This window comes from Podarcis erhardii (assembly GCF_964252035.2).
Source record: "Podarcis erhardii genome assembly, chromosome: 4".
Taxonomy (NCBI): Eukaryota; Metazoa; Chordata; class Lepidosauria; order Squamata; family Lacertidae; genus Podarcis; species Podarcis erhardii.
Window position 1 is genome coordinate 87,928,719 of NC_138508.1, and position 25,755 is coordinate 87,954,473.

The following is a 25,755-nucleotide window of genomic DNA, read 5'->3' on the forward strand; positions in this document are numbered from 1 at the left end:
CCTTTGAGCAAGAGCTGTAAAAATATTTTTGCTGGGGAAGGGTATCAGCATTTTAATCTTCCATGCGCTGATAAAAGGAGGAGGGTGAGGAGGAGGAGGAAGGAAACTCCTTTTTGCAGCACAAAATAGAGAAGAAACAAAGATGGCCTTTGTTTGGGGGAATATTGCACCTGCGTTAACTTCGCTGCTGACATCCTTAGTTGAAATTTGATTTTCCCCCTCTCCTTCCCCTCCCACTTTCATTATTCCTCAGGCCCAGGAATGCGCGGCACGCAAGCCATCTTTCTTGTCACTGACAAATTTCTTTCTTCGACTGCGAAGGGAGAGAAGCCCTTCCTTGCTTGCGCTACCATCGGCGAGGCATTCTGGCAGTGCACCTGTGCCTTGTAACCATATCCTCTCCTTGAGCAGGGGCTTCATGCCGGCCTGACAGACTCGGGAGATTGATTTCCTGCCCTTTTCTAAAAGCTCGGGGTTACAGGTTCTGTCTGGACGAGGGAAGACCTTTTTAGAAATCCCTGCAGCAAAAAGAAAAAAACAAAACAACCAGGAAGAGCAGGGGGAGTCCTGGATTTCCCTCAAGGAGAGAGTGTGGCTAGGAACTCTTGTGGCATGTGGTTGTGGAGGAAATGCTGCTTCTGTTTCATGCTGGGCTGCTACTTTTTAAGCTGGCAAGTTACAATGGAAGCTGCCTTCTAACAGGCTAGGAAAGTGGTTTTCAACCAGTGTGCCGTGGCACCCTGGAGTGCCTTGAATGATAGTCGGGGTGCTGCGGGCAGCACTGGTCTCTGTCCCTCTTTCCTCCCCACCTTCATCTGAAGCTCTCTCATGTCTCTGCCTCCCAAAGGCTTTTGTGTTTGTTGAAGCAGCCCTCGCTACAGGCACCACAGGTGAATGGTGCCTGTGGGGTGGCCAGTGGATGCTGGTTGCCAAGAACTGAGGTGGCCTTGGAGTAAGCAAGCAAGTGGGCAAGGGAGCCCAGTCAGGTAGTCCACCAGCTCTTGGGAGTGGACAAACAAGAGGGAGGCCAGGCAGGCAGGCGTGGTGCTGGCCTTTCTTGTGTTTGCTATGTCCAAGGTCTGCCTGGGAGCTGAGTGTCTGGTGCTGAAAGGGAGCCTTTCCACCAGGCAAGCCCAGTGGTGCCCACTGCTGCCTCCCAAGGTAAGGTGTTAGCCTCATGTTCACCTCTGGCCAGTCTCCGTTGGGCCACCAAGGCTGGGGCCCTGTGAGGCAGTGTGAGGAGGCACCTCTCTTTGGGGTGGGGGGTGGGAGCTCAGAGACCAGGGGTGGCAGTAGCGACTGCTCAGAGGACTCCCAAGGAGAGGGGAGAGGAGAGGAGGCTGAGGGAACACTTCACAAGGGAGAGTGTTCAAAAAGGGGTGACGGTTTGCTGCCTCTGCCAGAAAGGGGTGACATAACTGGGCTCCTGAACCCCACAGAGGTGCCACAGAAAGAATGTAGTTGGTCAAAGGAGCCGTGGACTCAAAAAGGTTGATTGGTTTAGGACATTGGTTTAGCTGTCCCAAGATTGTTTCTCCTTCCTGGCAGTGACTCTTTCCAGAGTCAAAGCAGAGATCTTTGTGATTACCTGCTGCTGATATATTTTACCAGAAATGTGAAGGATTGGATGTGCAAACTGTGTGCTCAGCCACTGAGTTGCCACGTAGCTTGCAGCAGGAGGCATTCTAACCACTGCACCATGCTGCCTTTCCTCTTTTCATTTGGCCCAGTGGGGTGGAGAGTTCCTCTTTTCATTTGGCCCAGCTGGGTGGAGAGTTCCTGACAGTAAGAGCTGTTCGACAGTGGAATTTGCTGCCAAGGAGTGTGGTGGAGTCTCCTTCTTTGGAGGTCTTTAAGCAGAGGCTTGACAACCATATGTCAGGAGTGCTCTGATGGTGTTTCCTGCTTGGCAGGGGGTTGGACTCGATGGCCCTTGTGGTCTCTTCCAACTCTATGATTCTATGATTCTATTCTATGATTCTAGGTGCTTGTGTGTTGGACAAAGGAGCCCAAACAACGTTTTCATATAGCCCAGACTCTTTATATGATATTAACCTTCTTTTGTTCTTTGCATGCTGTGTATTTAGGAAGAGATTTCTAAAGGAGAGTCCGTTGGGGTTGATTTTGGAGGACTTGGGTTCAAATTCCACCTTCACCAAGTGCAAGTTGTGTGGCCTTTTGTTGATTGACAAAGTCACTTCCCATTCTTGGCTTTGGTTTCCTGTCTGTAAAAAAATAGAAATAATTGTTGACTGTGGGTTTCATCTGACGAAGACAGCGCAGAATCAGAATAATTGGTGGAGAGGTATACAAAGAAAAGAAAAGAAAATTATGTATGCTACCACAGCAGATTGTATGATGTATACCCAAAGGTGGAAAGAAGAAACAGTTTCAACGAAAGGAGATTGGCAATTAAAACTGATGGAATACGCAGAAATGGTGAAAGTTAATGGAAGAATATGAAATCAAGATGAGAGACTCATTATGACTTAGTGGAGAAAAATCTATTGGTTATTTGAAGACGCATTGTAAACAACTTAAAATGTTAGCAGGGTTGGCATAAACTGGTACGGTAACGGATAACTAAAAGAGAATATAATGGGAAGTTAATAAATAGATTTAAATTGGATATGCAGTAATAAAAAGATATAAAATAAGTAACCGCAGAAAGGAGGGAAGGGAAGTAGAAGAAAATGCCGATTGATATAAAGATGATGATGATGATGATGAGGTAAATATATGTAAAATGAAAAGTGAATTTTTTATATATATATAAAAGACATAGAACAGAATCATATTTCCCAGCATAGAAATTACTGTTTTAATCTTTGGAAATTAATAGTTTCATGGATTATAAGATCCTGTCCCAGTGGATGTAGACCAATTGATGACAATCTTGACACTTTAAGGACCTCTGTAGCCCTCAATTTGTACTTTGTTTTCAAGGCCTAAGATCGCACACATTTCTCAGCAATGTACTGCCTCACCACTGGGCCAGCCTGTGATTTCGTGCAGTGATTCCCTTGCCCTCCTTTCCCCAGCTCCAGGGAACCTCTGACGACTTGCTCTGAAAAGAGAGCTGTGGATATCTCATAGATGACGGCTATGGAAAAATGACCAACAAGGTTCTATCCCAGTCTTATCACTTTCACCTCACACCACCAGTAAGCAGAGAAAGAAAATGGCTGTGCCGCAGATGTCCATGGATCATGGGGAAGACGTAATAAAACCATGCCTACTAACAGTGACTAAAGACACACCTCTGAACTCGGAAGCTAAAATGTGTGTGTAAACCCCAAATTGAAAAAAGTGGATAGAAATCTTAAGCGCACTAGAAACAGAATAGTTCTAGTTGCATGTGACACAAAAAATGCAGTAAGGTTGGAACATGACCTTCTTACATGATTATTAGTGCCATATATTGTATTTATCATCTGTTAACTATTTAATGATTACATTGTTCTTGTTGCTGTTGTTGTTTAGTTGTTTAGTCGTGTCCGACTCTTCGTGACCCCATGGACCAGAGCACGCCAGGCACTTCTGTCTTCCACTGCCTCCCACAGTTTAGTCAAACTCATGCTGGTAGCTTCAAGAACACTATCCAACCATCTTGTCCTCTGTCGTCCCCTACTCCTTGTGCCCTCCATCTTTCCCAACATCAGGGTCTTTTCTAGGGAGTTCTCTCTTCTCATGAGGTGGCCAAAGTATTGGAGTCTCAGCTTCAGAATCTGTCCTTCTAGTGAGCACTCAAGGCTGATTTTCTTCAGAATGGATAGGTTTGATCTTCTTGCAGTCCGTGGGACTCTCAAGAGTCTCCTCCAGCACCATAATTCAAAAGCATCAATTCTTCGGCGAGCAGCCTTCTTTATGGTCCAGCTCTCACTTCCATACATCGCTACTGGGAAAACCATAGCTTTAACTATACGGACCTTACTGATTATATTAAAATCAGTTAAAACAATTCACATGACCCTCAGTTGATTCAAAAATCCCAAACAAGTATCGGTACATTTAACTAACTAACTGTCTCACACACACACAGCTGCTGAAAAACACTTTAAATGCTGTGTGTGAAATCTTAGTCATGATGAGATCCCATAATACCGCCTAGGAAACTTATTTTACAATTTCACCTTGTCCAAAATGCGACACTGAAACTGGTGCCAAGCCACAATCCAATTGCCAGTCATTGCCAAGCTTCTGCCATCTTGGAAATGCCATAGACATCTTGATAGATGTGAAAGCTAAGTCAAATGTGGGCTGCATTCATGGAGATGGGGAGCCATTCTTTACTTCTGTGGCTTCTACATCCTTTTGATTTCAGCTTGTTCCTCCTTGTCATTGTGGTGTGTGGGTTTTACCTTTTTTTTTTTTACGTTAACGTTAGATTTAGAAGAGTTAACCTCATGAGAAGGAAACTACGGTATGAAGATATTTCATGCGCTGTAGCCCATCAAACTGTGGTGAAGAGCTTTAAATTCAACAGTGCTAACTGCAGAAAACTCCAGCTTCTGACATGTTCTCTAAAATCTGCTTGAGATTAGGCCTTAAAAATAAATCTGAGGGAAAGGAATGTTTTTGTGTGGAGATATTAGGACCAGCTTGAGCTGGAGACCATCTTGGCAACTAGGGGTGGACCTCCCTGATGTTTAAGGAAAGGCAAGCTCCATTTCAAATCCTTTCGGAAATTGCCATTTTGATAGAATAACATTACAGGCAATCTCTCATATTTAGCATGTTTGTTTCATGCTCTGCCAGTCAACCCACTGGAACAATGATAGAACCTCCAGGGCAGGTCATGGCTTGGAAATCATGGAACAATAGATTCAGATTGCAATAAATATGCTTCTCTCCCCCTCCCCCTTTTGAATGAAAATAGTATATATTTTTCTTTGGGAAACTACGGCTCAAGTTGCTTTATAAATATGCTTACTGGCAAACATGTTAGGTGGATTTCCCCCCTACCTAATGTGTTCAATGAAACTTACTCTGGGTACATGCATCTTTAATTTGTGGTTATTCTGTGGTTGATATTTAATTGTCAAAGCTGTGAAGGCTGAGAATGAAAGGTGCATTTATTAATTTTTGGTCCTGTCTTTTTTTTACTGCAATGGATAGTGAAAAATCACACACTGAAGCACATTTCCTTTTAGTGACTGCATTAAACCTGCCACTGCCTCTAAACAGGTAGGGTTATGTGTTTCTCAGAATTTTTTAAAAAATCAGGCACAGTTTGTGACCTATAATGCCACAATTACATTTTAGACCTTTTTTTAAAAAAAAGCTTTAAATTGCTTCAAGAACTCTTGGAGAATGTGATGGGAGATGTTTGCATTCACTCCATGCCACATAATGATCTCCAAGAACGTCTTCTGAATATTGCCATCCATGAACCACATCTGGATAGCAGAGAGCACATCCCAATCTCTGTCCCATATTTATTTAACATCTTTCTCTTGGAGGCTAACCAAAGCTTGGGCTTGAGCATCTATTGGAAGTGTTAGCCATCATTTTTATTTGTCCTGGCTTCTTGAGCCAGGATGACTACAGCTGAGGATTAGGAGTTTTTCACATCTGCTCCAAGTTTCCACAATTCCAAGAGCTGGAAAAAGATCAAGATTGAGTCCACAGGTTAACTCTCCCTGGCTTTCTTGTGCATCTCACATCTCACGGGAGGTCTATCTGTGTGAGCAGTTCAGTGCTCAAGGAAGGGACTTAAAGAGATCCGCAGAGCAGCACCCATGAGTAAACTGGAGTTTCAAAATAGGAAAACCCTTCTGATTGATTTATGGAGCTCTGTGAGGACCCTCCTCCAACATAAAGCAGTTGCACCAGTTGTATAGTTAAATGCCCATCTTGGTGAAAATACATCTACACCAGCTTTAACATCCAGCTGCCACTCTCCTGTCTACTTCATTATCAGACTGTCTTAGAAGGGACACGGTACTCTAGATGTGCAGAGATCCTGCTCCAATCTGTATGCTGACAAAGCCCTTTCAAATGCCAGCTGAACATATGGGTGGAAGGGCATGGGGATGAGGACACCTAAAGTCTCGTGAAATCAAGGCAGTAATCACCAGAAGGAAATCTTACTCCCTCAATTCTCAATGGTGAACTGACCCTCTGTATAGGAAGAATGGGTCTTTTCAGGGCTTTTGAACCCAAGGCTCATAAATGGGTTCCCTTGATGTTCTTCAGAGGCTTTGCCTGAGGAGGAATTCCAAAATTCATTGAAGAAACAAAGTTGAAATTTTGTTGCTAGGGGGATAACCTCAGGGTGAGAAAGAGAGAGGGAGGGAGGGAGAGAGAGAGAGAGCAGGGGGAGAAACAGTTTCATTTTTGTATCTGAGGCCTGTTTGTGTGGTTGAGTCTGTTACTCTTGTCAAAAAACAAAAACAAAAAAACAAAAAACAATTCGGGACAAATACACCAATACAGAGTGACAGCTGTCAGTTAAGTTGAAACTCATTTAGGTTTCTCCCTTGACCTCCCCCTCATGTGCAACAGTATAGCATCAAGCTATTAAAAAGTCTGATGTGTGGTGTTGATCAATAATATACAATTGTATACAATAAATTCAAAACAGGATTTACTTGAAGCAGGTTCTTCTGCCTCTCTATGTTAGAACTACTTAGAAAAAGTTAAAATCTTTCTTGTCCTTTAACAGTGGAACGGATACACCGCTACAAACAGCCCGAGTCAACAAACCATGGTCCTCAAGGACCGAAACTTACAGCCTCTTCAGAGGTTTATGAGAAATTTACTTTCCACTTGTTTTAAACTAAATTAAAGACATTTGGATGCTGTTTGGCTTTCTGCGTTAGACCAGCCTGGCTTTCTTTTGTTTTTCTTGCTGTATGAGTTGCAGAGAGGATGGGATGGGGAAATTCTTGATTTCTTTTTTGGGCAAAATAATGCATCCTTCAAATCAATATGGCGAACATGACCCAATAACCTGCCCCCCCTACAAACAAGCCCCACTGTAACCAACTGAATGCAACCAATCAAGCTCTAGACCCTCTAACCTCTTGCAATGTATGTGTATGTGTATATATATATATAGATGCACACACACACACACACACACACACACACACACAACCTATCCACCTGATGCTGACACAAACCCCCATCTTTCTCCCTCTCTCCCTCTCTTTCCCCCCAATCACAAGTTGTCGATGACAAAAGTGTGTCTCACTACATGCAAGCAAACTGTGAAAAAGACTCAATAGTTCGAAAGGGGAGGCAAAACATGTAGTTTCCCTGCATTTGTTTGTTTTGTAGCACAATAAAACCTTTAATAAAAACTAATTCATAAAAAGTAGTGGCAATCTGTATGTATTCAAAATGGCACCATCTATGTGCAAGGGGGAAAATATCAGGAGGCTTGTGGGAAAGGTACAAAACCTTCAGGGGGAAAATAGAAAATAATCTCAAGTGGGAGGGAGAAGGAGTTGCCTCCAAACAACCCTATGAGAACTAAGCATGGAAATCAGAGGTTGGGGAAGGGAATCAAATTGCAGATTCTGGAAAAGAGGGTGGCTGGCTGGCTGGTTCCTCAAACAGGGTGGGAAATGACAACAACAGGAGGAGGAACACAAGTTGTGAGATTCTACACCACTCCTGTTTTTGACTTTGCACACACACATGCAAAGGAATTAACAAAACGGGGCAAAATGGTTTGACTATTTATGGCTTCTGTGTGTGTGTGTGTGTGTGTGTGTGTGTGTGTGAAAGAGAGAGAGAGAGAGAGAGAGAGAGAGAGAGAGAGAGAGAGAGAGAGAGAGAGAATCTGTAAGGCTTTGCATGAAGGTCTGAAGCTTGCAAAAAGGTTTCTGAAGTTGTCTCTGTGATAGTTCATTGTGTGACTTTGTCCATTTTTATTTCCCCTTTACTTAAATTGTCTCTGCAAACCCTTTTCTAAAGTACACATTTGAGAAACACATTTGCCTGGTTGTGAGAATATGTCTATTTTCCTCCCCGTCAGATAACAGGCCCTTGTTTCCTTAAAAAAAGAAAAAATGAAAAAAAGCTCAATGGCAGCTGTTTTGGCAGCTGCAAAGGAGGGTAAACAAAATACCATTTTCAAGTTTCCACATATTTCTCATATTACAGCCATCCAGGGACTGAATCAATACAACAAAAATTCTCAAAAGCGGGATTTTCAGATCCATTTGCTAGCAAGCAGGCAATATAATGAAACAGCAAGTCCTGAAAAGCAAAGGAGGTGTAGGAATGAAATTGCAACACAGAAAACACTTAGCAGGGTGGTGTTATGCAAAACAAACCCATCGGGATGTCATTTTTATTGGGGGTGGTGGTGGTTGGGGGTGGAACACCTGTTTTCAATTGTCAGGGGAAAAAACCTGCGCAACTCATGACCCACCAATCCAAATAAATACAACCCAACAGCCAGGCTGTCGAGCTTAGAGATATGTTTGACAGCAATTAGAATTAGATCTACCATCTGACGAACCTGTTTAATGCCTTGCAAGGAAAGCCCACTCGTTCATATGCTTCATTTGTGGTCGAGGACAGTTATGAACTCTTTCATTTGTGCAGTTGTAAATTCTCAGAACGTATTTTGTATAGTGTACCATCTAGCTAGATCTGTGTTTATTGGATTTGATTCCTTTGCTATGGCTTGTGGCTGACTCAAATAATTGTTTTATCTATCTATCTGACAGCCCAGGTCTAGCCCTCTCATTAGCAAGACTGATAATCTCCATCTCAGGCAGCAGGTATGGGGGCACCTAGCTCCTAATGGATAGCACATTGTCAAGTATTGTGTTTATTATAATTCTGCCATGACAGGAGTACCATTCAGACACCTAAATATCTTGCCTGCTTTTTCACTCACAGGCAGGCAAAAAATCAGTCGAGTCCTTGGTCGACCATCTCATGATGTTGGGCTTTGAGAGTTTCAAACTATGCAGGCTGGATTTAAAGCTGCAATGCGGGTGGCGCTGTGGTCTAAACCACAGAGCCTAGGGCTTGCTGATCAGAAGGTTGGCAGTTCGAATCCCCGCGATGGGGTGAGCTCCTGTTGTTCGGTCCCTGCTCCTGCCAACCTAGCAATTCGAAAGCACGTCAAAGTGCAAGTAGATAAATAGGTACTCTCTGGCGGGAAGGTAAACAGCGTTTCTGTGCGCTGCTCTGGTTCGCCAGAAGGGGCTTAGTCATGCTGGCCACATAACCCGGAAGCAGTCTGCGGACAAATGTTGGCTTCCTCAGCCAGTAAAGCAAGATGAACGCTGCAACCACAGAGTTGTTTGCGACTGTCAGGGGTCCCTTTACCTTTACCTTTAAGCTTGTAAAGAAAAAGAAGGTACCTTTTATCATATGTGGTGGACCTGTAATGTAACTTAAAAATTCTGGGAAATGATATATAGTGAAATGGGGAAAAATGTTTAAAATAACTTTTGTTTTTTAAAAAGAAGCTTTTTTATTGGGTACCGAGATTCCAAAGGATCAGAGGAAATTGTTCATGTATGCCACAACAGCTGCTTGGATGTTGCTAGCCCGGGAGATGGAAGGAAGAGACAGCCCCGACCAGAGAAGAATGGCAAATCAAGTTGATGGATTATGCCAAAATGGCAAAATTAACTGGGAAGCTCAGGAATCAAGAAGACAAGAAATTTAAAAAAGAATGGGAAATGTTTATAATGTATATACAAAATCATTGTACAGTGGTGCCTCTGGTTACGTACTTAATTTGTTCCGGAGGTCTGTTCTTAACCTGAAACTGTTCTTAACTTGAGACACCGCTTTAGCTAATGGGGCCGCTGCACAATTTCTGTTCTCATCCTGAAGCAAAGTTCTTAACCCGAGGTACTATTTCTGGGTTAGCAGAGTCTGTAACCTGAAGCGTATGTAACCTGAAGCGTATGTAACCTGAGGTACCACTGTAAACAGGTTAAAACATTAGCAGGATTTTAAATACACGTGTAATGTAACATAATGTACAGATAACTTAGGAAGATGAAAAACTGGAGAAGTATTGATATGCAGTTGAAAACAGAATTCAAAGGATGGGGACAGATTCAGAGTAATCTCGATATTTCGATTTTGTACTATGGTTTGTTGTATGTTTACTTTTTTGAAAATCAAATAAAAAAGATAATGAAAAAATAAAATAAAGCTACAAAGCTGGTTCCTACACGCATTCACACGCCTATTTTTATTTTCTACCCAGGCAAACCAGAAATGCGACCAGCTTTCAAAGACTCGTGCCAGTCAGGCAAAGCACGAAAGGAGGATTGCGGAGAGGTGGGACCTAAGGAAAAGGGGTGTAGTTGGGGAGCGTTCCAAGAGGCAAACAGAGAGGACTAGAGGGTGACATTTGACTCATGGGGCTGAGCTGCCCTCATCCCCGCTTTCCCCTCTTCTTGACTGAGACTGACGGCTTGGCTCTTCAGCAGAGATTGCATTGCCTTTGATTTTCTCCCCTGATTTCTTTTCTCATGCTGCGAGGTGCAGGAAACGTCTAGTTCTGTATCTGTTTTTCTTTTTTTAAGCTGAGATTTCTGCCGTGACTCATTCAGCATATCCACTGGAAGACAGAAAGGTCTTCCCCAGATCATCATTTCGCTCCTGGTGGTGACTTTAAAGAGAACCATCTATTCCCTCCCCCCCTCCATCTCCTCTTGCCACCCTGTTCCCACTTCCTCCATCCCACACCAGAATACTTAAAGGCTGGCTCCTGCACTGCCGTTCCTTTGTGGCCACTTTGCTCGCTCTGCAATCAAGTTTCTGCCAGCATGTTCTAAAATTACATAGTTTATGTCTGAGTGGAAGACTAGTGGGTGCTGAAGCTCTGCTGTGTGAGTGGTCAGTCTGTTCATACTTTCCTGTGAGCTGGACTGCTTCTTGGTCATCACAACTCCTGCCAAGGAAAACATCTCCTCTTATAAACACGATGTGTATAATTTTACTGGGCTGAGGGCGGTGGTGGCGAAAGTTAGCACTTTGCCGTTTCAGCACTGCCCACTAATAGGTTTCTTCAAATCCTTACTAAGTGAGTCACGAAGGGACTCTGCTAAGAATGACTCAAAAAGCATCCCACAGTTTATTACACAATTTGGTGAAGTTTTATGAGGTAGCACTGAGTGTCCCATGGAAAGGAATTCCATCCCTGATGCCTACTAGGAGGTATCTCATTTGCCAGTCAAAGACCTCGTATTCATCATTGTCCTTTCATATTTCCTTCCTAAACTTTTCAACGTTCTCCAGATGAACAATTGCCTTAGCATTGTCTCAACGGGGACATGACGGGTTGAAAGAAAACCAGATGTGTGTAGAAGGTGCGAGGAATGATTAAACAAGAAGCCTTTCCTTGCAAAAGCAACCCCTCTTACATATTTGTAAATGGTATTATTCACATAGCCACTTGGGGAGGGGATGGAGTTGGCCTGGTCAGTGAAATGTCACTTTTTTTTCTTACTTCAAACTATGAAGCTATAGAAGGGCACAAATTAAAAAAAAACAACCCAAAAAAACACCTTAACAAAGCTGTCACTAGTAAGGCTGCCAAGTTGTGATTTAATACACACCCGGTGAGCAGAGACAGGGATGGGAATGACTAGTCAAGGGACGGATTCTAATGAATTTTTGGTAGATAAGTAGGTACACTCCTGAGGGTTTTAAAAAAATATTATTTGTATGAGTTTTTCAAAGGTTTTAACTAATTTACTTAACATAAAATATAACCTTCACTTATATTTTTCTTTTTGGCTTCCCACCCCTTCCGCCCTGATGCTTTTATTCTAATCCTTAATTGCTGCATTATACTTTTTACTAACACGCCAACTCCATCTTATTCATTTTCCCCCTGCCACTCGTATCTCAAATCCTGCTAGCAAATTCATATCGCTAAAATACTTTGACAGATAGTTCAAAAAGGTCTCCAATTTCCCATAAATGGTTCATCATTTTGATCTCTTGGTTTTCCACTCAATTTCACCATTTCAGCATAATCCATTAATTTTATAAGCCATTTTTCTTTGGTTGGAATCTCGTCCTCTTTCCATTTTTGTGAATCACCCCTGAGGGTTTTGATGGGTCAAGGGAGGTAGGATCTAGTAGGTTTTTCTTTTTTAAAAAAACAGGGTAGGGTTGATTAGGAGCTTCTGGGTAGGTGGTGTACTTGGATGGTGAATTGCAATCACCGTCTTGCCATCAAGTGGAATACCATTTAACAGGGTTACAACAGAAAATAATAGACACTTGTTATGGGTTAAGGGGGCTGCTTGTGCGTAAATGGTTGAGCTCTCAACTCATGCAATCAGTTTCTAAACTCTCCCAGTCCGCGGAGCCATGGGTGCATGGCTACCTCAATCGCTGGCAGAATCCGTCAGTGGGCGTTTCCGGAATTTGCGCCAACATAAGAGTTCCTTAACGGAAACTCTCCTTCTGGATTCTCTGCGTGACAGTTTCCTACGCGGAGTAGGCGTCCCCAGCGGAGGTCCTGAAACCTCTCCGCTGTTCTCACTGGAAGTATCTTGGAGCCATCCCTCCGACTGAGTTTCTGTGGGAACTCTCTCTCTCCCCCTGCTGGTTCCTTCCTCAGCATCCGAGGCTCTCCTACCCTCCTTGAGCCCTTCCACCACCTGACTCTCCGATGGCAGTTCCCTGACAACACTGATCCGAAATACAAAAGCAATTAAAAAAAAAATACTTTCCTTGCACTCAATACAATCATTACCTGTTTCAAAATTGTGCTAATTTACATGCCTTCTGAAGCTACAACAAACATGTAGCAGCTGTTGACTGTATCTCATCAGTGGGGACTCTTTGACTTGTAAATATTTGGTTTTCGGTTAAAGGCATACAATGCTATGGAATGAAGAGTTCCAAGAGGACAGCTTGGAAATATCTGTCATCTCTCAAAAAGTTCAAAAAAGCAAACAGGAGACAAAGTATTATCTACACTGAGAGTTCAGCAGTCATGTGGTGCAGTTTTTGTTGGGCTGTACCATTTTAGAGTGCAGAAATAGGAAACACATGCTTGAATGCTTCTCCAGATTTTTAAAAAAGAAAACACTAATTCTGTACCTACAAAACTGACACATCCCAAAAAGGATAATGTCAGTGTAGGTGTATGCTTCCCACAAAACTGTGTCCAATGTGGCTCACAACATATCAAATGAACAAGAAGTACAACTCAAAAACCTTTTAAAAACAATTATACATCACAATAAAAAAATAAATCATTCCATGTAACATTATGTGAAGTGATACAAAAAAGTTAACATAATTTAGCAGCTTAAACGAAACAATATTGTATAGAATATTGTTACGCTCCACCCTAAATTCCAAGCATGAGAGATTTCCAGGGGTGCCTACGCTTATCCAGAGTTTGGTTTCCTTTGAATAAAGACCAATGGAGACTGTGGTGCCTTTAGGATATTTGGTTTCATTTGCACATATATGCAACTTGAGCACAAAGGTCTTACAGTGTTGATGCTCCCAAAGCAGAACTTACTTCCCAATTAGGTTTCCAGGGCAGCCCCCAAATCCAGCCCAGAGCAAACATGTCTCCATCTCCAGCTTTCAGCATCCGGATTTTCTGCTCACACCCAAAACAACTCTGGCTATTGTTCTCCTATGTACCAGCCAGGTGAGGGAAGTGTAGAAAAGTCCCGCACATTTGTCTGTGGCACAGAGCAATGTCTTTGGATATGCTAAATTGTGGTACTTAACTAGCCAGTCAAAGCCATTACCTTGACAAAGAATCTCATTTGGCAGGCTTTATGGAATCATAGAACTGTAGAGTTGGAAGGGCACAGGAGGGTCATTGAAGTCCAACCTCTGAAAATGTGGGAATCTCAGCTAAAGCATTCATGACAGAAGACCATCCGCCGAATTCAGCAGGCACACAAGCCGTGAGCTTTTCCTGTGAGTTCTCCTCCACTGACGAAAACAGTGCTGGCTTCTCCACCAATTCCTCCCTCTCCCACTTTCCACAGTAGGGTCCCATGTAGTAGAGAAATCAGTTGGCAGCAGCTCATGCTGGCTAACAGACACCTTCAATTTCTCCCACTCCCCTTTTTCCACAGCAGGCTCAAACATATTTGGGACTTACAAGGGGACATGAAGGAAATAAGCCCTTCCTTGTTTGTCTCCAAACATCTGGTATTTAGTGGCATACTGATAGGATAGGAGAGACCCCGTACATAGAGTTTCAACACACACAGAAATGCTATATGGATTAATGCAAGAAAAACAGACATGCTCAAACACATGCGGAAAAAGATGATCTCTTTCCTTTGCTGCCCTTTCAGCTTGACGAAAACACTGCCTTCTTAAACCCAATGTGAGATGCTTCGTATAGAAGCACTTGCTCACGAAAGCTGTGTGCCTGTTCCACTTGTTAATTGATGGCAGAACTTATTCCAGTCTTTCCAAGATCTGTTTCTTTGAGGAACCCCAGGGAATAAATTACTTCGCACACAGGTATTTGTAGCACTTAGACGCTTTCGTGTAAAACGCTGAATACAATATTGTCCTGTGTAAATCTCCTAGGATTAGCACTTTGATTAAACCTGAGACTTGAAATTCTTGCCCAGAAGGAATGGAGACAAAGAGATTTGCTTTGGGGCTCCCTGCACCTCAGAAATGATGAAGGTGAAGGAGAAAAACGTTGACTCTTGGGTCTGACAAGCCCAAGCTCTAAACGTCTTTTTAATGCAAAAGAAATTTTGAGCAAAATAATTTAAAATATGTATCAAAATGGGTCATGTTGTAAGCATAGGCATCAATGCTGACATGGGCAAAACACATCTGTCAGTTAATAAGATCTTGCTCTGTGCATGTAGGGAGATTGATAGCCAGTCAAATGATTTTGAATGTGTGTATTACAATCTGCTTGGGAGTATCCTAATTTAAATGCAGATGGGAAACTGCAATGAATGGTGAATTGTATCTAGAGTTGTACACCAGGGTACCTTGAGAAATGCAGTTTCTTGAGGTGGCTTGGATAGGGTTACTAGATGTCCCCGGTTTCCGGAGACAGTCCCCGGATTTGCAAATCTGTCCCTGGACAAATTCCGTCCCTGGAATGTCCCGAGATTTGCAAATCTGTTCTCAGGAAACGTGGCAGTGGTAGCCTCAGCAGCCCGGAGCCAGCCTGTTAGCATAGTTGGCTCTGGCTGGCTTCAGGAGCTGCTCACTGCTTGCTGCCATGGCACCTGCCATTTTTCCTGCGCCATGGCAGCGAGCAGCTCCTGAAGCCAGCCAGAGCCAACTGCACTACCAGGCTGGCCCCTCCTGGGCAACAGCCGCCCATCCATGAATCCCGAGCTTCCCCTGATCTGCCAAAACAAAGGGGGGAGCGGGAAGGAGATTGGGGAAGGCTCAGGAGCCATTGCCTAGTTTTTAAAAAAACTCTACGGATTTGTTTCACAAGGTGCGAAAGAAGCGCTTTGCACCTTTATACAATATGCATGTGTGCTTGGGCCCAGGGTCTTTTGCCTCAGCATCCCCACTACTGACTCCCTGTTGCTACTCAGCTAAAAAAAAAAAAAAAAAAAGGTCCCCGGAATCATTGAAAAAAATCTGGTAACCATAGGCTTGGACCATTTCATTTCTATGATTATGGGACTTTTGAGTTGTCTTAGCGTTCCAAACTTGGAGGGTAACTTATGGGTCCCTCTGAAGGTTATGCCTTGCAATCTTCTCTTTCAATGGCTTGGTGACGACCAAAAGAGCAAGCCTCAATTGGTGTTGTTGTTCTGCTTTAAGCTTATTTTCTTCCTTTGTTCTTGTATAATAAGAACAAACAAATAAAATTAATTTACTGACTATTTTGAATTGATCTATGATTCTGTGCGTTCTTTGTATGTGTTACCTATTGTGTTCAGGTTGATTTGATTCCCACCCCCCGCAAAAAGAAGTATGATTATGTCAGTTTTAATTTGTTCATATTTATTATATCAGCTTCCCATAACCAGTACATATTATTCTATTTCATAGAAATCTGATGTCCAGATCCCAGTTTGCAGCTTTTGGGTATGTTGGGGTGGAATATGGACTGCGTATACCCCATACATTTGAAGCACATTCCCACCCAACCATGGGAACTGTAGTTTGTTAAGGGTGCTTAGGGTTCTTGGGAGATCCTTATTCCTCTCACTGAGCTACAGTAGTGGTTTAACAGTCAATCCCTCTTCCCAGGAAACTCTGGGTATTGTAGATCTGTAGGGGGGGGGGCAGTTATTAACTCTCAGAACCCTTAACAAGTTACAGTGCCCAGGATTCTTTAGGGAAAGACTGTTTAAAGTAGTACAGTGGTACCTCGGGTTAAGTACTTAATTCGTTCCGGAGGTCCATTCTTAACCTGAAACTGTTCTTAACCTGAAGCACCACTTTAGCTAATGGGGCCTCCTGCCCCCGCCGCGCCGCTGGAGCACGATTTTTATTCTCATCCTGAAGCAAAGTTCTTAATCGGAAGCACTATTTCTTGGTTAGCAGAGTCTGTAACCTGAAGCGTATGTAACCTGAAGCATATGTAACCTGAGGTACCACTGTATTTTTATTGTTGTTTAGTTGTTTAGTCATGTCCGACTCTTCGTGACCCCATGGACCAGAGCATGCCAGGCACTCCTGTCTTCCACTGCCTCCCGCAGTTTGGTCAAACTCATGCTGGTAGCTTCAAGAACACTATCCAACCATCTCGTCCTCTGTTGTCACCTTCTCCTTGTGCCCTCCATCTTTCCCAACATCAGGGTCTTTTCCAGGGAGTCTTCTCTTCTCATGAGGTGGCCAGAGTATTGGAGCCTCAGCTTCACAATCTGTACTTCCAGTGAGCACTCAGGGCTGATTTCCTTAAGAATGGATAGGTTTGATCTTCTTGCAGTCCATGGGACTCTCAAGAGTCTTCTCCAGCACCATAATTCAAAAGCATCAATTCTTCGGCGATCAGCCTTCTTTATGGTCCAGCTCTGTATTACAAAGTACACCACTGTATTACAAAGCTTTAAAATATAGCATGGATGTAGGCTTTATGGACCTTCATTGAGTATGTTTGAGGGTGTAGACCAAGGAGTTTGGCCAAAGACATCACAGAAATGGTGAGTTTAGAAGGATTCTGATGGAAGAGACTGGTAGCATAATGCGGGAGTTCTTTCTGGGAAGGATTGGTAAATATTCCAGTTCTCTGCCATCGTCTGAGTCATGATATATTCTTGACATGGCCTTCAGTGCTGTCTAAGTTAGCTCAGCCCGATCTTGCCATATGCTTCAAAGCAGAAATACAATTATCCCTTGGAAGTGCCCATTCGTTTCTTCCTTTCCCACTGCCAGTTCTGCGTATGGCGTGTGTGTTTTTTCTTTCCCCCCTTAGTGTCCATAGGAAATCTTACTCATCAATATGACTAGCTACACGAACCACTTGATTATCCTTCAAACATGCAGAGGGCCTCTTGACTAAACCAGCTGTCAGCGTTAACAGCAGCCACTCCTTCAGGAAAGGAACAAGAATCCCCCCACCCATTCTGTTAAATCAGAGCTTAGTCACTAAAAGTTATTAATGGGAAAAGATTTGAGTGCAATCATGGATTCAGTCAGAACAGGTATGGGAAGTTTAGGGATTTAGACTTTTTTAAAACCCTACTCTTCAGTAAATGGTTTAAATCACATAGAAAAGGCACCACCAAATTTACATGTCTGCTGTAGAGTGATTTTTGATACGCCCTCATTGCAAAGTGTGTGGTGGAATATATAAACTTGTGCCAGCTTCACAACAATAACCCTATCAATTCCCCCCAGTCAAACTAGCCAGGGCATGCTGGATTCCGTGTAACAGTGCATTTTGCATCCACTGCAATGGAATATTAATAGAGAATGACTAGGAGTTAATTTTATTAGAAAGATGATCTTGGAGAACTGTTACAAAGGTGTCACAATGAAATTCAGTTAGGGGGGATGTAATGGTTCTAGGGGTTGCTCGTGCGTAAGTCGTCGCCACACCTGGCTGGGTTACCTGGGTGAACCCTTTCTGTCTGGACAGCCACCCATCCGTGGCTGTCTCAGTCGCTGGCAGAATCTGTCAGTGGGCATTTCTTGAACTTCTTCCAGCAAAGAAGTTCTTTGACGCCTAGTCTCCGCCTACTTTCCCTGCGCGGAAGTCTTCTGCGCAGGGAGGGTGTGGGCAGCGGAGGACCCGTGCTCTCCCCGCTGGTCTCTGGCGAGGAGTCATGGAGCCCCCTCGCCGATTCCCCCATCTGCCCCCCTTCTCCACCGGTGCTACGCTGATTTCCTTCCCCAGAAGATGGGCTGCCTCTCTCCCTCCTGGGACGCTCTCCGGCATCCCTCTGGAGCCCTCCCTCCTCCTCTGGCTCCGATGGCAGTTCCCTGACAGGGGATTTGAGGAAGTCAGATAACAATGAAAGTTAATTTGGATTTTAGAAGTAATAAGTGTTTTCATTTTTCTTTCTTTTTTTCATTTAGTACAGTGGTACCTCGGGTAACATACGATTCAGGTTACATATGCTTCAGGTTACAGACTCCGCTAACCGAGAAATAGTGCTTCAGGTTAAGAACTTTGCTTCAGGTTGAGAACAGAAATTGTGCTCCAGTGACGCAGCGGCAGCGGGAGGCCCCATTAGCTAAAGTGGTGCTTCAGGTTAAGAATAGTTTCAGGTTAAGTACAGATCTCCAGAACGAATTAAGTACTTAACCCGAGGTACCACTGTATTGTAATGTGTTTTGTTCTGTGTCTTTTATGTGTTACATTTGTTATAAATGTGGAAAATCAATAATTATTTTTTTTAAAAAAAATAGAGAATGACTATCTTGCACCCCAGGCGAGGAGCATCTTTGGTACTACCCCTCCCATTTGTTTAACTTTTGAATATTTATATTTCATTTCATTTTGCAGCCCACTTGACAGTGTTGATGTGTCCTCTGCATGCATGATTCACCTCGTCGTGTGAGATCTTGTGTTTCTTTCCTCACGTGTAACAGCAGCAGCAAATGGCAACACAACGATGGCCGTGCAGGTGGGCCCTGCCACCTTTATAAGTGGAAAGAAGTATTGTAAAATAGTATTTACAAGTCACTTGGCCACTGAATTCCATGAGCTGGTGATCTACCGACTAGAGTACTGCAGCACGATCTATGCAGGGCCGCTCTTGAAGACCGAGGGTGGAATTCAACATAGCACTAAGTGGGGTATGCACAGACAGGACAAGGCCCACTAGTGGAATGTGACTTTGCCTGCCTCCTCTCCCCTTCCTGATAGGTGGTTATATAATATAATAATAATAATTTATTATTTATACCCTGCCCATCTGGCTGGGTTTTCCCAACCACTCTAGGCGGCTTCCAACACAATATTAAAATACAATAGTCCGTCAAACATTAAAAGCTTCCCTAAACAGGGCTAAAAGCTTCCCTAAACAGGGAAGTTGGAAGATATCAGGAAGATGTACATCAGAGATGGGAATCCTCCAGGATCGATGATGAAGCCTAGTTATGGTTGGACTGCAATTCATCCTTGTCCATTGGCCAGGCTGGCTAGGGCTGATGGGACATGGTATCCAACAACATCTGGAGGGCCACAGGTTCCCTGATGTGCATACACACGCACACCCACCCACACCCAATATAGCATGACAAGAATGGCAAAGTGGAAGATAATCTACCTTTTCCTTAGAACATGTTGCCTGCTTCCGGATGCGAAAAGAGAGGGAGTGAACCTTATACACCGCCAGGAGCTCTTTAGAAAAAAGGTAAAGGTAAAGGGACCTCTGACCATTAGGTCCAGTCGTGACCAATTCTGGGGTTGCGGCGCCCATCTCGCTTTACTGGCTGAGGAAGTACAGCTTCCGGGTCATGTGGCCAGCATGAATAAGCCACTTCTGGTGAACCACAGCAGCGCACGGAAACGCCGTTTACCTTCCTGCTGGAACGGTACCTATTTCTCTACTTGCCCTTTGACGTGCTTTCGAACTGCTAGGTTGGCAGGAGCAGGGACCGAGCAACGGGAGCTCACCCCATCGCGGGGATTCAAACCGCCGACCTTCTGATTGGCAAGTACTAGGCTCTGTGGTTTAACCCATTGTGCCACCTGAAAAGGTGGAGTTTAAATGTAATAAATAATAAGAAATGAGCAGGGCCTGTGTGCTGATTGGCCTGGTTGTTGGAAGTGCAACAGCAGAGATCATTCGGTGTGTGAATTAAGGGTTAATTGCATTACCAGTAAAACCAGCTAACCAAGTGGGTTGAGGAGGTGTTACTTAAGTTCTTAAGGGTGTGTGTGTGTGTGTGTGTGTGTGTATCTTTATGGCATGCTCATAAGATAGTAAATAGCCAGGAGATTTTGTTTCCTCCCATAGTTACGCTTTTAGCATAAATTTCTGTTCAGTTACAGTTCTGCCTTACTTCCGGAAATCTCTCTCTGTACCTATGGCGGCATGTGTTTTCAGTTAATTACATTTGTTCCTGATTATTTTTGTTATGGCTGCAGGGAAAGGAAGGGGCCTTACTATCTCTGAAATGTGATGTGAATATCCGCAACCCCTGTCTCCAAAATCCAGCTTTTGATTCATTAACAAACTATCTTTGGGGAGCGGGGGCGGAGGGAGACTGCAGAGACTGTACCATTGACACGAAATAAAACTCTTGTCTTTCAATACCATTCCCCCCCCCCAGTTGTCTTGTTATAACCCTGGAGACCCTTATTTTCCGTATCAATTAATAATTCAATAATTCCATCTTTCCATCAGAAATAAAATACTTTGAAACTATGCAAGTCCGGCAGAAATCAAACCAGACCCAAACTCCATTCAGGAGCAGGCTAAAGCTGGCTGAGCTAACAAGCCTTTAGAATAGTGTTTGAATTACACCACCCTTTCTGCTGGGTTGCCAGTACATGTGACTGAGCTCAATGGGCTTAGGATCCAGCGTAAGTGGCCCCTCTCTGATCCCACCAGATGCCTCTTTCTCAGGGCTTCTGCCTGCTTAAGATCTGCTGGATCCTAATTCTGCTTACCCGAGCAGCTCTTGCTATAGGATGGATGCCTTAGAGCAGGGAAATCCCACCTCAAATTATTTCAGAAGCACAGGACTAAATCTGGTTCTTAACACAGACCCTCCAAGTGTTCCTATTTTCCAAGGACAGTCCTGGATTTACAGAAGCCACCCCAGTTTCTGATTTGATCCCAGAATATCCCACTTTTCCTTCGGACATCCTTATTTTCATCAGAGAAACGGTGGGGGGTATGGAGTTATGTGACACACACACCCCGATCCAAGGAGATCAGTAACTATACAACTTTTAGAAGACATCTGAAGACAGCGCTGCATATGGAAGTTTTTGAAAAATGTGCAATGTTTTATTATGGTTTTATATATGTTGGAAGCCACCCACAGTGGCTGGGGCAACCTAGTCAGATGGGCAGGATAATAATAATAATAATAATAATAATATTAATAATAATAATAATAGGACATCCCTGTTTTCATCAGAGAAAAGTTGGAGGGTGTATTAACACTGATCCTCTGGTCTCTTGCAGACTGTCAGAGTTTTCTGTAGGTACTGTAATTTGCTAAGGGTTGCTGAAAACCGTAACTCTGGAATTGCCCAGAACTCTTTGAAGAAAAGAATGTGCTTTGGATGTGTTTTAAAGGTATACTTATGTACACAGTGGGAGAGAGCTGTGTGTTTTGAGCAGCTGAATAGTAAACATGGAACATCTTCCTGGGCTTAGGATATAAGAAAACTGTAGTAGGCTGGGGAAGTCTTCCTGTGTAATTTTCTTGGAGATATTTTTGGCTTGGAAAACAGACCCAGGAAGGACGAAGGCTGCGTGGGAAGCAATTGTGAAACAACCTCTACTCACAGGAAGAGTAGTAAAAACTCAGCGCATTATTTATAGAATGACTGTCAAGCTGACCAGCTCCCAGAGGAATATTTAACTTACCATCTGTTGCCTCTTCAGTCATTACTACTCAGCTTCTTCCGTCTCTCCAGCTGCTCAGAAGGCCCCTGAAGGAGGGATTCAGAAGGACAGTCGTCTCCTGGGGCTTCTCAGCTGGCAGATGAACCCCCAAGATGCTGGCCTATAAATTCCCCATTTCAAGTGAAAAACCTCTTTTACATTCATCTAAGCCAGTCAAGTAGAAACATCTCATTTCCTCCGCTGGAAAGTCTATACAAGCCCTTCAAGCTATTGGGTAATTTTTGTATCAAGTCCAAAGCTACTTGTAAAGGACCACCCATAGAATTAACACCTCTTGCTCTCATTCAGGAGTGGGGTGGAGAGGGGAACAATATCTCCTTCCCCTACCTGGCCCTATGTTTAATTAGGGTTTCAGAAAAGCTCCGAATTAAACATAAGCCTTGTTCCTGAACTTCTTTGGAACTGGGTCCAGTGTGAGGTAGGTCGTCCTCAGGTTAGTCCAGGTTGGGTTGCCCTGATTCAGGCCCCCGGAATCAAGGCTGCAGGGGGGATGTGAGATGGCTGTGGCAGCCTCCCAATCTACCCCACCTTTGGCTCCGATACAAAGAGCCTTGGTTTGCCCCACCCTTGGCTGACCCTAGGACCACCGCCCCACACTTGGGTCCAAGTAAGGTCAGGGGCAGGACTAATTTTGGGTGTGTGTCATTGTTTTGGTTTCTTACTATGGGGTGCATTTTTAAAGTTTTCTGCTGTAAACCACCCTGTGATCCTCGGATGACGGGCGATATATAAATTTTATAAATTAATTAAATTGAATTAATGTTTTGGAGTCCTCATTAAATACATAGCTAAGAGAAGGGTGGAGGCACCCTGGCTGAGATGGTGGGTGCCTCCCTCCCACAGACTGACCCCCTTTGAAAAGAAAGCTGCTTGTGATTTTTAGATTTTTTTACCTCTGTTTCAATGTATACCATAAATTTGTTCCATTCATTATTAAACTTTATACCTTTTTGGTTTCTTATTTTCTGTGTCATTTTTGCCAATTCTATATAATCGAATAATTTGGATTGCCACTCGTTTATAGTTGGGATTTTTGTGTCTTCCAATTTTGCGCTAATAGGATTCTAAAAATCACAGTAGGCTCGATGTAACGCTTGTGACGTAAAGAGTTTTAAGGAAATGAAACTGTAGATAGGGAAAAAATTTATAACACATTCCGAAACCGAGTTGAAGGGAAGTCAATTATTGTTGTGTGATTTAGTTATTTAGTTACTGTAAGTTAATCTGTTGGTGTCTTATGTTATGTAATGTTTCTCTTTTCTTTTCTTTTTAATTATTTTTTATGTATTTTTTTTTCCCTTTGTGTGTGTGTCCTGTATGTCTCTTTTGTTGTTCTAATATTTGATGTGGTATAAGGAATTGAAACTAATAAAAAATTAAATAAAAAAATAATAATAAAAAGAAAAGAAAGCTGCTTGTGGACATCACCCACCCACAAGCTGCAGGATGCTGAGGTGTGGGGAGGCATCAGGCAGGAAGAAGAGCAACAGGCACACAGGAAGTTGGGCCTTCCTCCTCCTGGAAGATAAAGCCACCAAGCAGAGATCTTGACTTTGCTGAAGGGTTTCCCCACCCTGCTTGCCTCTCTTTCCTGTCTGATGTTCCTTCCTGATGACAACCATGGATGGCTGTGGACCACCCAACCAGACCCATAGCAGTTCATGTCTCTTCTTCTTTGACAATCACTCATAGCCAAGTAAGATTGTCTTCCATGAATATGGTCTTAACAGGGTGTTCATAAGTGACTGTGGAGGCTATTCTGAATTTGCACATCCTTCTACAGTGGGGACATAGGTTTCCGGGTGGGAGTTGATCATGGTGAGGATTTGCCAAACATGCCTTCCTCTTAGCTCTTTTTGCCCTTTGTCCTGAGTTTGTGCTTCTTCAAAGTCTGTGACGCCTTTGGTGAAGGCTGTTCTCCAATTGGAGCACTCGCAGGCCAATGATTCCCAGTTGTCAGTGTTTATACTACATTTTAAAAAAAGATTTGCCTTGAGAGAGTCTTTAAACCTCTTTTGTTGTCCACTGGTATGTCGCTTTCCATTCTTAAGTTGGGAATAGAATAGTTGCTTTGGAAGATGATAATCAGGCATCCGAACAACATGACCAGTCCAACGGAGTTGATGTTGAAGAATCGTTGCTTCTACACTGGTGATATTTGCTTCTTCCAGTACACTGACATTAGTTTGCCTGTCTTCCTCATCTGATGTCAAAGTCCTTCTGAATAGACCTGACTTGGGTAGGACTCAGGGAAATTTTGTCCATAGCATCTCTCCATCCACCCACCATCTCTCCTCCTTCCCTCCTTTTCGCTCACACACTTTTATTGATGTTTTCATTTATTTGTTAACCACTTTGGGATGTCTCATGGGAAAGGAATCATAAACAAAATCAAATAGGCAATTAAATGTGCCTGTATCATTTGAAATTAGTTTCCCGCCACCTTGCATTTTGAACATTGTTTATGGCCTAGCAATTCACCTAGCAATGATTTATACCTTTGAGACAGCAAACAGCAAACTTTCTTCCACCATTTGTCACAGCAGAAATATCCTGGAAGTGGTAGACAGACTTGGCCAAAGATGCCTCTGTTTTCAAACAACTCAGTCCCTATATCTGCTTTCGCAAATGACCAAGTGATTGCTTTTAAAGGTATTAAATGGGTCCAGGTGGCACCATAAAGCTAAGTGCCTCCACATGGAACATCTGTCGCCTGTTCCCTAATTCCTGCTATCTTTACAAGGCAGCGTGTGATCTTTTTTAACCCTTTTGCTTCCAGCCTTCTCCTCCTAACAGTTTGCACCACTGCAAACTTTGTTCTGATAAGATCACAATGGATCATTGTGATGCCTTTACCGCATCAGCACATTATGCTGGGTATGGTAGCTGCAAGACAGTGTGAGCTTTTCTGCAGAGATGGTTTCCTGTGTGTCCCTGAAACTACAACAGCTTCACAGTTAGATCTGCACTTCACTTGTAACATTTTATATCACATTCCCGCCCTCCCGCCACTCATATCTCAAAACCTGCGCAAGATTTCGTTTCGCTAAAATATTTTGACAGATAGTCCAAAAAGCCTCCCAATTTCCCATAAACAGTTTCGCCATTTTGATCTCTTGGTTTTACAGTCAATTTTGACATTCCAGCATTATTCATTAATTTTACAAGCCATCCTTCTTTGGTTGGAGTCTCCTCCTCTTTCCATTTCTGAACATCTAAGATTCTGCCTGCAGTTGTTGCATGCATAAAAAGATTAGTCAATTTCTTCGAAACCTCTGTCCCAATCATCTCTAGCAAAAAAGGCTTTGGGGTTTTTTTGGGGGGGGGAATCACCAATTTAAACTTCTTTTTGAATTCATTATCTATCATTTCCCATAAACCCTTGACCTTTTCTCCTCACCTACTGCATTATTATTTTTTTTAAAAAAGATTTGCCTTCTAAATAAATAAATAAATCCAAAAGTCAAATCTAATCTGAAATGTATGTGAGAGTGAAAGTAGGTGCAAATGGTCAGCTCCAATTCCAAAAACAAAAGGGGTGTGACAAGGGTGGTTACTGGCTCCCCTGCTGTTTAGCATTTATGCAAATGATGCAATAATGGAACTGAAAGGATCAGAATTATTTCCTGTTTCAGTTTTATCCCATAAAGTATCCATTTTGCTATTTGCCAGTGATATGGTGTTATTCAGCATCTTAAAAAGCAGAGACATCACCTTGCCAACAAAGGTCTGTATAGTTAAAGCTATAGTTTTCCCAGTAGTGATGTATGGAAGTGAGAGCTGGACCCTAAAG

The 25,755-nt window shown here is 43.1% G+C and overlaps 1 long non-coding RNA gene across 1 annotated transcript; it reads right to left on the bottom strand.

The window, feature by feature from the left end:
- Positions 1-2,076: 2,076 nt before the first annotated feature.
- Positions 2,077-24,799, bottom strand: LOC309339897. The gene is made up of 3 exons (XR_014155630.1): positions 24,461-24,799; positions 21,924-21,988; positions 2,077-2,225 (listed from the first exon to the last, which is right to left on the bottom strand). It is a non-coding gene; the product is annotated as an uncharacterized lncRNA (long non-coding RNA).
- Positions 24,800-25,755: the final 956 nt, after the last annotated feature.